The following is an 11,988-nucleotide window of genomic DNA, read 5'->3' on the forward strand; positions in this document are numbered from 1 at the left end:
GCTGACATGAGATCCCAAACCATGAGAGAGTCCACAGGTCCAACTAAAGAAATGGGAAAAAAATGATCTGTTTACAAAAGGATGCTAGTAACCAAGTACCCAAAGATTGGTTGTTTGCTCACTGGTCTGATAAAGTTGTAATTAAAGTTTGTTATGGAGTAAATTTTAATAGTCACTCTGTGTGAGTGCAGTCAGCAAATGCTGCGCTCAGCTACAATTATCTGACAGCGACAGTCACATTATCCAGGTTCACCCCCTCAACCCCAGCCTGGATTAACATTGTGGATTAACATTTTACATAGAAACTATATGAAAACATTATAAAACAGGATGTTAACATTGTAGATTAAAATACAACAACCTCTTAACCCTGAGTCAAGAGAACCCATATGGAAAAGAAATAGTAAAAACTTATATGTGATTACTCATGAAAGTGGTCACTTTCTCATTACTTTCATATATTGTTTTAGTAAGTATCCAAAACATACAAGTTTCATTATATAATTTTTCAAGGGATCTTATATCTGTTTTCACTCTTATATGCTTTTCATACAAGTTTCACACAAGACAGATACAAACTTTATAAGATTTATATATATCTTTTCCATTTGGGAAGCCATGAGTAGATTTTTTTGGAAAACATATACAAGTGAAAAAAAATCCACACATAAGGGTTATTATCAAAAAAAATAAATAAATGTTTTTATAAAACTTGTGTTTCAGTATCTAAAATACTAGTTTAAAAAAACTAACAGAGCTCTAGCAGCTTGTGTTAATGAGTAAATTAAGTGAGTGTTTTACTTTGTGTGTTTTTTCTTGATGCCCTACAAAAAATTAGATGAAATTCATTTCAAATAGTTTAAATAGAGTTAAAAGGCTAACTTTGTTGGGTTTCTTGCTTTGTGTGTGTGTGTGCGTGTGGGCACGTGTGTGTGTGTTTTACTTTATATTGCTCAAGAAACCCCACAAAGGCCCCATTTCACTCAAACCATGTTCCAGAAATGTGAATCCAGTCACTTTTATTATCTCTAAAACTGCTTAAAACAAACCCGTACTTTTGTTTACTCATTATGAGTTCCACTGGCTTTGCCCTGAAGCACAGCAAATCTTTCTGGAGTCTATGCAATGCACTGTAATGAAGGAAAATGTCACCCATTTCAAGGCCCAATGCCCAACGCTGTAATTTTTCACAATAGCGGAGCTAAATAAGTCTTTGGGTAGACAGAAAGTAACTTTTTAATTGGATCAGTTCATTGTTTTTCATCCTTTCTGAGGATTTATAGGGTAAGAAAAAAATAGAGGAAGACGCCATATTCATCCTTTAAAAACATTTTAATTATGTAGATTTATTTAATAGACTTTCAAAATAAAAATGTAAAAAGTTGTTTAAATAAACAAAAGGTTTCTCTATTCATTCATCACCAAAAATACCCCAACCCACAAGAGCCACGTTTATTTCTTTGAGATGCTTGTATTTAAATTGTTATCTGCAGAAAATCATATAAAGAATTGATGCATGTATTTCAGTAAAATCCTACTGGCACATTGGCTATATTTTGCTGACAAATCTTAAATTGCAGTTCTAAGACTTTAACTTTAACTTTAGTAACGTATCAGATGTGTTGGATAGTCTGGCACTTTTTTGAATTTCTTTGCAGCACAACCTACCTTATTTACCACCTTTGCAAACCTGAGGTGCAATCTTATAGGTAATAAACATCAGCTTTGTATCAGGCCAGCTTGGCCCGGCAACAAAACATCAATTGTTTCCAATTGGCAGAATCTCTTTTCCTCAGTCGTGGCTGCAGCCAATCAGAGGCTGGCTTAGTGGAAACGGAGCGCGTTCACCGTGGCAACCGCGCCACTCTACCTCTTCTCACTGACAGTCCCTACACCCTCCTCTCTGCCTCCATCAGACGGCCAAAATAACACCCACCGGTGCACTAACACCAGCCTTTCCAGCAGGTCAGGATGAGGTAAATCCTAACATAGCAGAGGACGGGGATGCGTGTGTGCCAAATCACATTAACGCAGACAATACTGGGCTTCCTTTTAATCCATAAACTCAAAGCTTCACATTAATAGCTGAGAGTATTCTCCCATGGTTGAGGATTGTGACTTCCAGTGAGTCTTTGTGCAGCAGATGCTTGTGGGGGAACCAGTGATATTTGAGCCACAGCACAGATGTGGGGAATACAACTCAAGACAAGTGTGGGGGGTGCTGCGTGTTTCAGTGCAGCGAGATACAAAAGACAAACCACACTTGTTTGAATAACCCTGTGCTGACATCTATACATGGGAACAAATGTTCACCGAGGTACTGAACGGCCAGGCCCCCAGAGGAGAGACCTGCTCGACAGAGAGCGGAGAGTGTTTACTTTGAAACGACGGCGGTGTCATGAGGAGCTGAGAGAGGTTGGGAAGCCACGTTTAGCCGATAATCTGGGTCGGACCATCTGGTCAAGAGTGTCACTGTGTTTCTGATTTCCTGTTTTACTCATTAAAAACACAAGAAGCACCTTTTTGTGAGGAGGCTGATGGATTTGATTTACTTCTTCAAATGGATAACTGAATGACATTTGTTAGAGGGTAAGCTTATGTAGCACGCAGAGCCAGTCTGGGAATGCTGTATATATAATCTATACTTGTAATATTTCTGATCACTTCCAGTTGTATCTGCCCATCTGGATGCCTCAGCAAGCCCATTGCCCTCCCAGTGTAATCGCTGTTGACACAGGAAATTTAATCTAGAAATCTTGGTGATTATGAAAGTGGTTGTAATAGGATTAAACTTGGGCTGACAGGGGTGTGACATCGTTACTACAGGGCACTACTCCATAAGTACACCACTGCTGATAGGATAAAATACGGCTTGGCTCAGGAGCTGCTTTGTGCCCACTGGTATACTGGTGTAAAAATATACAGATATTTGTATCATTAAAAGCAAAGGAGCAATACATTATTTTGCCAATTTAATGTTTATGTTATGTGCCACAGGAAAGACGGAAAACTGGCAACACTTTTATATTAAAATTCAGAGTGAAGGAGATCATCAATATCATTGCTGAAAATAAAGGAAAGCAAAACAGCTCAGAAGATGGTGAAATCGTTAACTAGGTCTTACGCAGAGCTTGCGCACATGCTTTGTGTACTCTCATCCTGTTTACTGCCAACAGGAGGCAGTGTTAGTTTCTGTCGTCAAGGGCCGTGTCATTACCCGATTCATGCCCATAAAGCCGATTTGTTTTAAACATCCACAAAATGCCCTGCTAGAAACTCAGTTTGTCATACATGGTATTCTTTCTGTTACTTCCTTTCACAATAAAAGTCCTTATCATCTGTTTATGTACAGTTATTTAGACACCATTACTTCAGTAGTGCTGTAGTAGTTTTTTTTTATCAGCGTATGCATCTAAATATATATATAATAATCAACAAAATAAAGCATGCCTTTTTAATTGAAACTTTCTTTTATAAAATTCTACATTTAAGAAACTAAAACTCGTACACATACACACAAAGAAAAGTATGGAAGCTTGTTTGTGTCACTGAAACAGATACTTATGCCTTGCATAAGTCAAAAATTTCAGCTTAATAACTCTAAACTTCTAAATAAATCATACAAAAACTGAGAAAATAACTTCACCTGTGGAGCTTTTAAGTTGAAGTTTTGAAATGACCCCAAATTTCAATTTCTCTCTGCCTAGCTCAGTGACTGAAACAAATTTCCATAAACACAAGACTGTGCTGCAACAGAACAAATCAGCTTCAGTAAGATGAAACAAATAGTTTACATTGCCGTACGCATGCACATCTGTATAGGCTGCACGGCCCTAATATATCATTCTGCAGAGTCAAACACCTACACAAACTGACACAAACACAGCACCATGAATAACCTTGCCGAGTGAAGTCAGCAGCTTTGTGTGGTATGTTTAAAATAATAATAATAAAAAAGATAAACACACACACACCAAACCAAAATAAATGCTCTCGATTAATTTAGCCTACCTACCTGTTAAAGCTCTACTTGTGGCACAGAGAGAACAGCGACATCTGTGCCCAGTGAACATGAGGAGATAGACAGTGTGGAGTATAGTTAACAGACTTTACCAGTCAGACTGCCCAATCATGGTTAAGCAATGAATTGTCTAGCCTGCCATAACTATGCATTAGAGGATGAGTGAAAGTGTATTTGCGTGTTTCTTTATTTTGTGTTTAAACTTATTTAAAGTTATTTTACATTTGTTTAAATGCACTCAATGGGATCAGTATGCCAATATTTATTTTGCTAATTTAAAGGGGTTCTGTTTTTCCTGATTTCTGTAATATATATATACTGCTACAGTAGTGAATGCTCATATATACATACAGTATGTATGTAAGTAACCCCTGTAGGCAAAGAGCTGAGGTTTCAGACATCTCTAAACACTTCTCTTTTTACAGTTTTTTCCACTGTTCAGTGTTTATGATGTCAATGCAGTCAAAGCTCCACCCACAAAAGCCCCTCTCACCTCCAGTTTGTAAGACACAGCCAATAGGAAGAAAGTTAAAGGAGGAGGGGCTAAAATTGTTTGATTCAGTCAACGAATGTACTGTAGGGTTTTATAAAGGGTTATTTTGAACTTCAGTGAACAGAGAAACACTAGTAGGATCCAGTAATAATATTATGGAGCTGGAAATGTGGAAGTTAACATGTGAAGGTTGTGGCTTTTGTCTAGAATATATATTACATGTCTCACTCCCACTTAAAATGAATCTACAGTACAAATATCTACAGTGAGATCTGTTACTGGCATTATCAAATGTCCAGTCAGGCTAATGCCACATCTGTGGGATCAGAGGTTTAAGATGAATGAATGTGTAGCAGCTTCATTGTGTTCAAAAATAAATTCATATGCCATTTTTAGTAAGACGATACCTGCTAGTTACAGTTGTGTGCAATTATATTCCAGAAATGGGAAATAAAAATAGGCCAAAGACCATAAAGGGTCTATTTTTTTCTGGACTAAGGTTCTTAAAGTCTTTTTCTCTGCTCATGTATCTGCCTTTGTGGCCTGTTACCATACGGCCAGATTATGGGTTGCATGGTTCGAGCCACAAAAAGCCATTACTTAGGAGCTAAAGGCTGGAGTTAAGATTATCTGCAGGCCTTCAGGCCAAAGAGATTTGTTTCCACAAGCACAACACATCAGTGTGTTTAGTAGTGAGAGGATTCTGGGGTGACAGCGGTTAAATCCAAGATTAGGCTAATTCTGGCTGATGACCATTTTGGTTGAATTTCTGTGGAGATCCACTAACACTGAATGTGCCTGCGCATATAGAATTCAATCACTTCATTTAGTTTAGCTACAGCTGTCAGTTTGTGGAAAATAAATGAGCTTGGCACTGGTTACATGATGGTGGAAGAGATGGGGCATCAACTCGCCATGAAATGAGGTAGAGCAAGGACACTTAAAGGCAGGTGTACAGTTATGTTCTTAGTGTGCAACACTGTTCCTTTAAAAGCAGAGTGACCCAACACCACCTCCCAAGAGTACTGGGGGTCTTCTGCTCATATGTCAGTCCTTCACACCCATTGGCAATGGCTTCAAATACATTAAGAGCTACACAGTTTGTGCATAGCTTCATATGTTGATGCAACATGTTGTCTTGTGTGCCTGTCATAATTACAGTCATTAACTAACCATATATGCACAGTTTGCCTCAATTTTAAAACTTTAATCAGATTTAAATCCTCTGCATGCCATCCTCTCCTCTGCGGGTTTCTGTCTTTCCCCTGCCTGGCAGCTCCATCTTCAAATTCTTTTGTCCAAGGTATCCACCTCTGGACATCTTCAAATCTGCTTCCTGTCTCGTTGTCAGTGCCACTGTCTCCAATCCATGCATCATACCAGGTCTCACTGCCATCTTGTAAACCTTCCCTTTCACTGCTATCTTCTGTCACAAATCACCCCTGACCCCGGTCAAACAAGGGCTTCAGAGCCGATCCCTGATGTAATCTCACCCCCACTTTGAACCCATGTATCTCTCCTCACCACTGTCTCGCTGTCCTCACACATATCCTGCACAACCCTCACATACATCTCTGTCCCTCCTGACTCCCTCATGCAGTCATACCGCAGTTCCTCTCTCAGCACCTTATCATATGATTTCTCTAGATCCACAAAGTCACAGTGTGATTCCATCTGACCTTCCTGTACTTCTCCATTCCCACTCTCCCAAGCAAACATCACATTGTCGTGCTCTTTCTCTGCATGAGTCCACCATTCTTTTATCCATCTATAAAAGCATTTGTGTACAAATCTTAACAATGATCAAGTCGAAGCTTTGTCACCACCATGTGTCTCTTTCATCTACTGCTAAAAAATATGACACTAATCTCAAAGCGGAAACACTCTAATGACCATTTGTCTAATTATTGAAACTGAACAATAACAGCAGTTATGCAGGACAGAGTCAAATCTTGAACAACAGCGCATCATTGCCGTGGTACGCTATGACTTTGTTTTTAATCCATTTTTGCCATTATTTCTTAAGGACAAATTGTATTCCTGTATTTGTCATATTCATGTTGTGCACAGTTTCATCACTGATGCTCATTTCTCTTATATTACTCAGCTCTCATGATGATAAATTTCAAATATTCCAGGATGTTCTCTTCTTTAAATGTGTTTATCTGCAGTTCATTACTAAAAGTGGCCCCTTATTTTCACACTAGCCTTGAATGTTGTTACTAGAAGACAACAGCAACTTTAAGCTGCTCTTTATTTTATGATGCACAAGGCAAGTGATGGTAATAGTCATATGTGATGTGGTTATTACTGGCAATCAATGTCTTCAAAGTGGTGTATCGTTTTTGAAAATGTACTTTATGAAGTCTGAAAAAAGAATGCAGTGAAGGTTACTTGAAAAAATACACATTTTAGTCATTTAGTTTTAAAACGACAAATTTATGAACTGAACACAGACAGCTGTATGCTATATTTGAAGCACATTTGTATTCATCAGCCAGAGATCTCTGTCTCTGACATGAGTGGGTGAGCCCCTCTTGGTTCCTCACCCGAAGGCTCTTGTTTTATTTTCCAGTAATCAAAGCCAGTAATTGATCCACACTTGGCAGCGGTGTAGTGCTGGAAGGTAGCCACGGTAGGTCGGACTAACCTACGACCTCAGGTCACTGTTTCTGGTGTTACACGGCTGGCTTTAAAAAGAGATGAAATCTATCTATCAGTCACCAGATGGATATTTATCAGATGTATGTCTGACCTCTGACAGAGGCTGCATACATGCAGGAGAGGCCATCTTTCTTTTGCTTTCCACACACTATATCATGCAGCTGTCTTGCACTGCTTTATCAGATTCTGTTGTATTCAGGTCGTGGTTATAACAGGTCAGGTCAGACAGCCTTATCATAACATATGGTCGGAATTTCAAGGAGAAGCTGAGAATACCAACATTGAATTTTTATGGAAGAATAATAAAAATGACACCCCCACATAAATCTTACAAGCTGTTAATTTGGTTTACACATTTAGCTGCGCATACCAATAATGCAGTAGGATTTAGACGGAGAGAGCATCTGTCATTGAATTGCATGAGTCATACATGGTCGGGCTCACGGCTGACTGTTTTTTTTTTTAACGATTTTTAATGGTTTTTATATGAGGTGCGTGTTCGTTATGCATTCAGAACAAGTCGCAGGTCTGCACCTTTGCATCTGCTCCAATTTAAAGATAAGTGGGATTATTTCAGTGAGTCACTGAGGGAGGAGTGGGGTGGGGCTGCTTCTGACTTAAAGAAGATTATATTATGGATTACCAGACAAAGAACAAGCATGAAGGTCAAATTAGTTATTCTGACTTTTAATACACAATACTTTTTAGTCGTTCTCAATAACCGTTGTAGGGTATCTTTTTAGAGAAGTTCACAGGAAATATTTACTTAATACTTAATTAGGTGCTGCAGCCTACTTGTTCAGAATATTAAAAATACTGACTGCCCCCAGTGCTACCCCTCCTAGAAGATGCACCCATCGTATAAATTAGAAAATCCTTGGTGACTTCCTTCTTATTTATTGCATTCACAGGATTTTCAGAACACTTGACCACTTACCTTGACCTTGAGATTGAGGTCATCAAAATTCCATATTGTTTGAGATTTTCAATAGATGGACCTGTGGTATCAATTTGAAAATCCTGCGTTGCCTCGTTCTCAAGTCTTCGTGTTCACAAAGATAGGGGTTTATGCCTGCCCGTCCAGCAGAGGAACAGCAATTACCCCAGCAGCCTTTTACGGTTGAGGTGCAAAAATGGGTAAAATCTTTTTAAGATTATGATGAACTTTGACATTGTATTTAGTTGTTTATTTTAGGTTTGTTAATTCCAAAATAGTGTGCTTGTTAACTAATTTAAGCTGAATAATTAGCATGCATAGCTAATAAGATAATAATAATAATGGTTAGTTGACTTGGTGCTGATTTTTTGTTTTGAAATTATGTCTGAGTACTTTAAAAAGAGAAAAAGTCTTATCATCAAAACAAGTTGGCGAAGACAAACATTTGTGTTCACTTATCTGTAACTTGTAACATCCTCTGACTGAACATTTTTAACTTGCATGAATTATCTTATCAGACACTTTCACTCTGTCCAACAAGTCTTTTAGCTCCACCACTTCCTGGATCTAAGTCAAGGATGAGAATGAAGGAGGGTTGGGTGTGGGGCTAGAGACCCCACCCCATAAGAGGCTAACCACAACAGAAACACAGATGGGAAACCAACAACAAGAAAACCTGGGAGAGGAAGGAGTTTTGATGGCCCGTGTTCTGGTTTAACTCCTCTTTGGTGAAGGATTCTTTAGTTTCCAAGTGTCTCAAGTTTGATTTGTGCTATGTTATCATTAGTCATCTTCTCTAAGCAGATGATGTGCTCAGGCTGAGGGCTATTGACATCCTCAGACATCATAGAACAGCTTCGCACTTGTACATATTGACGTTTTTCCCCTCATTTCTTTTGATGGTGGGTTGCAATAGTGGTTAGTTGTTTACGCCACACAAGAAAGAAATCAATTTTCCCCACTCACATATCTTGTTATCTTTCTCCCTATCATTCAGGCCGCTGTATTGGATGTCAACAAAATATCGATATGCAATCTTTTGAGAAAAGTTTTCACAGGACTCTGAAAACCTGCAGGATTTTTTTTTCTAAAAAAAATGTTAAGAGGACCCTGAAAACTTGCAGTCCTGTGAAAAATTAAACGTAAGCTGTGCTACCATGTCCTTTTTAGAGAGAAATGGCTTTTCTCTTAGCAGCTCTTCAAAACATCCTGTGCTTGTTCAGTCTTTGTGTAATTGTACTGTCATGAACTTTAACATTTTACATGCTAACTAAGGTCTGTAGAGTCTGAGAAGTGCTTACACTTTTTGCATACTCCATCTTCAAATTCTTACACCTTCTATATACAAACTACTTTTTCCTTATTTTTTTCATTCTACTGCCTTTTTATTAAATGTGAAGAGATTAGTTAAAACATTGAAATCAACAATCCTTCTGGTATCTTTAGGCCATATATGAGAATATTTTTCTGTAAATATTTAACTTTAGTTAAGATAAATTTTTTTTGCCAAAGTCCTGTTCACAGGCCAGGAACGAACTGTCATGCTCACGTTCATGTCTGATGATTTATCTGACTCCTGAGGAAACTCCTGCTGTGTAGCACATATGTTTACTTCTGCTAGGATTTTTTTTTCTGCTGTAGGACACCATCTCACTCTTGTACCACCCCGGTTCAGTTCCTGCTCTGTGAGCCACGATTGTTTAACTCCAGTACGAGGCACGACAGCATGGCACCGCTTCATAAACCACAGCTTCTCTTTGATGTGTGTTTTTTTTAATGGGCGAGGAAAGCCTCCATGGGTTGGGCTCCTCTCCGCCTTCACCACAACCTCCTTCTTTAACCCAGATGGGATCTGATTTTTAGCTTGAGTTTACTAAAGTATAGGTGAGCTCAACAAACAGGAATGATACTGGTTTATATGAAAACGTGACTGTGCGTTTAAATCGTTAACCAATGGGAGCTGAGGGTCAAAATGTGCAAAGCCAAAGGGCAGCATTGTACATCAAACTGCACGTGAGTCTGTGCTTCATGGGAAACATGGAGCCTGCTAACATGTAATTAGCTGTTACTATTTTGATTCTGCATCGCCCTGAAGCGGCACAGTGTTGTTGGTTGTGTGTCTTTTGCCAGGAAAGTATGAGGCTGTCATATGGTTTTTCAGCCTCATAGTGTTCTGCCTTTCTTTATTATTGAAGAGAGGACCCTTTTCCTTAAATGAATGACTTCTATGACTTGTGAAAAAAAACAATCCTGAATGAAAGGTAAGCCTTCTTAGGAAGTGTTTTTTAAGATTATTGGCAATTTCCTCAAAAAGCAAAGAAGCAAAGGGAACAGTCATGCGGTGCTCCTTAAACAGATGTTGTTTTCATTCTTAAATGAAAAAATAAAAAATATGGGACTCCGATAGTTGATATGATGGGTTTTTAAAAGACTTTGGCCAACTCCTGTACAGTAAGTGGAAAGCAGGACTGTCCTCCTTAGGGACCTCTCAGTGACTTTGAGGATAAAAGCTCATTTTCCTCTTCCCTAAATCCTGCTGCACTGAACATTATCCAAACTGCAAGCTAATGCAAACTCCTGGCAGAACTTCAAAGCAGGGAGGGCTGGTGTCTGTCTCACTTCCTTTGCCCCTTTTCCTCCCCTGCCCTACCCCCTCCAACTCCAGCAGAGTAACAGCAGACTTAAAGAAAGACACAACTGAAATCAAACTGATCCCTGACCTAGAATTGAGGAAGTGACTCTGTTTGTATAGGAGGTCAGTCATGTTTGCTCTAAAAATACAACTGCACTTGAAGGACAGAAAACCTGAGGTGGATTAATCGAGTCCAACAAAAAAAAAATTGTTGTGGTTTTGAATATTAATGAGTTTAAAAAAAACAGACAGAAGGCAAGTTTGCTAAATGTGAATGTTGAGATGAACTTTATAGCTTTTTAGTATCATTAAGTTTTAATGGTGATAATATATTTCATCAATAATTCAGAGGCATTTTAAGTATGAGTGTATTTTAAATGCAAACAGTATAAATCTTCTTCAGTCCAAAATCACATTAAACTAGAAAGGCATTCAGAGGGTGCAGCACTCCACCAAGGTCAGTGCAGTTAATATTTTAAATAAAGTTTAATGGTTTAATGGTTTAGCCTAGTCTCCATCTCTCCAAGAAGCTTTACGACATCCAGCCTAGTAGTTGCTATATAGACAGAAAAACAGACAAACCAACATCGTTGAAACAGCCCAGGGCTTTATCCCAAAATTACTTTAATAACCAAGAAAATGATCTAGAGAGTTTGCCAAGATTTTCCTCCTTGGCAGTGCTCCACATCTCCACCAAGATTCATGAACTTCAGCCAGTTCATTTTTCCATAATATTGCTGACAGACTGATAAATAGTACTTAAAAATTACCCCTGTTGTGGCTACTGAACAGAAACACACAATTTCATTATCAAATCATAGATGCTTTCATTACTTGTTACAAAAAACGGTCATCTCAAGTCACTAATCACAGATATATTAAGAACTTGATTCAGATTGGTTAGATGGCTTCCTTTAATGAATTGGAATAAAAGTAGTTCAGTGGCTTCCATAATACTGGGATGTACCACATTATACTGCTATTTTTGGGCCCAGAGAGCATGCTCAGCATCATTCTTAATAGTCGAGTCCATAAAGAGCATGGACTAGTTGGCTGACTTCCTGTTGGCTCCACATAAACACAAACAGCACTTAAATAAAATAATCAGTGACTCTTTGTTTCCAGATGATTTTGAACCCCATGGATCAAATTAAAAAGGTTGCTGATCCTAGAATATTTAATATTGTTGATGATCTGGATCTGGAGCTCCAGTCACACAGGCATAGAGACTAGTTGGCAAC

The sequence above is a fragment of the Mchenga conophoros genome, linkage group LG14, assembly GCF_057382185.1.
Source record: "Mchenga conophoros isolate Kocher_MC1m ecotype Shallow Benthic linkage group LG14, M_conophoros_male_GT1.1, whole genome shotgun sequence".
Taxonomy (NCBI): domain Eukaryota; kingdom Metazoa; phylum Chordata; class Actinopteri; order Cichliformes; family Cichlidae; genus Mchenga; species Mchenga conophoros.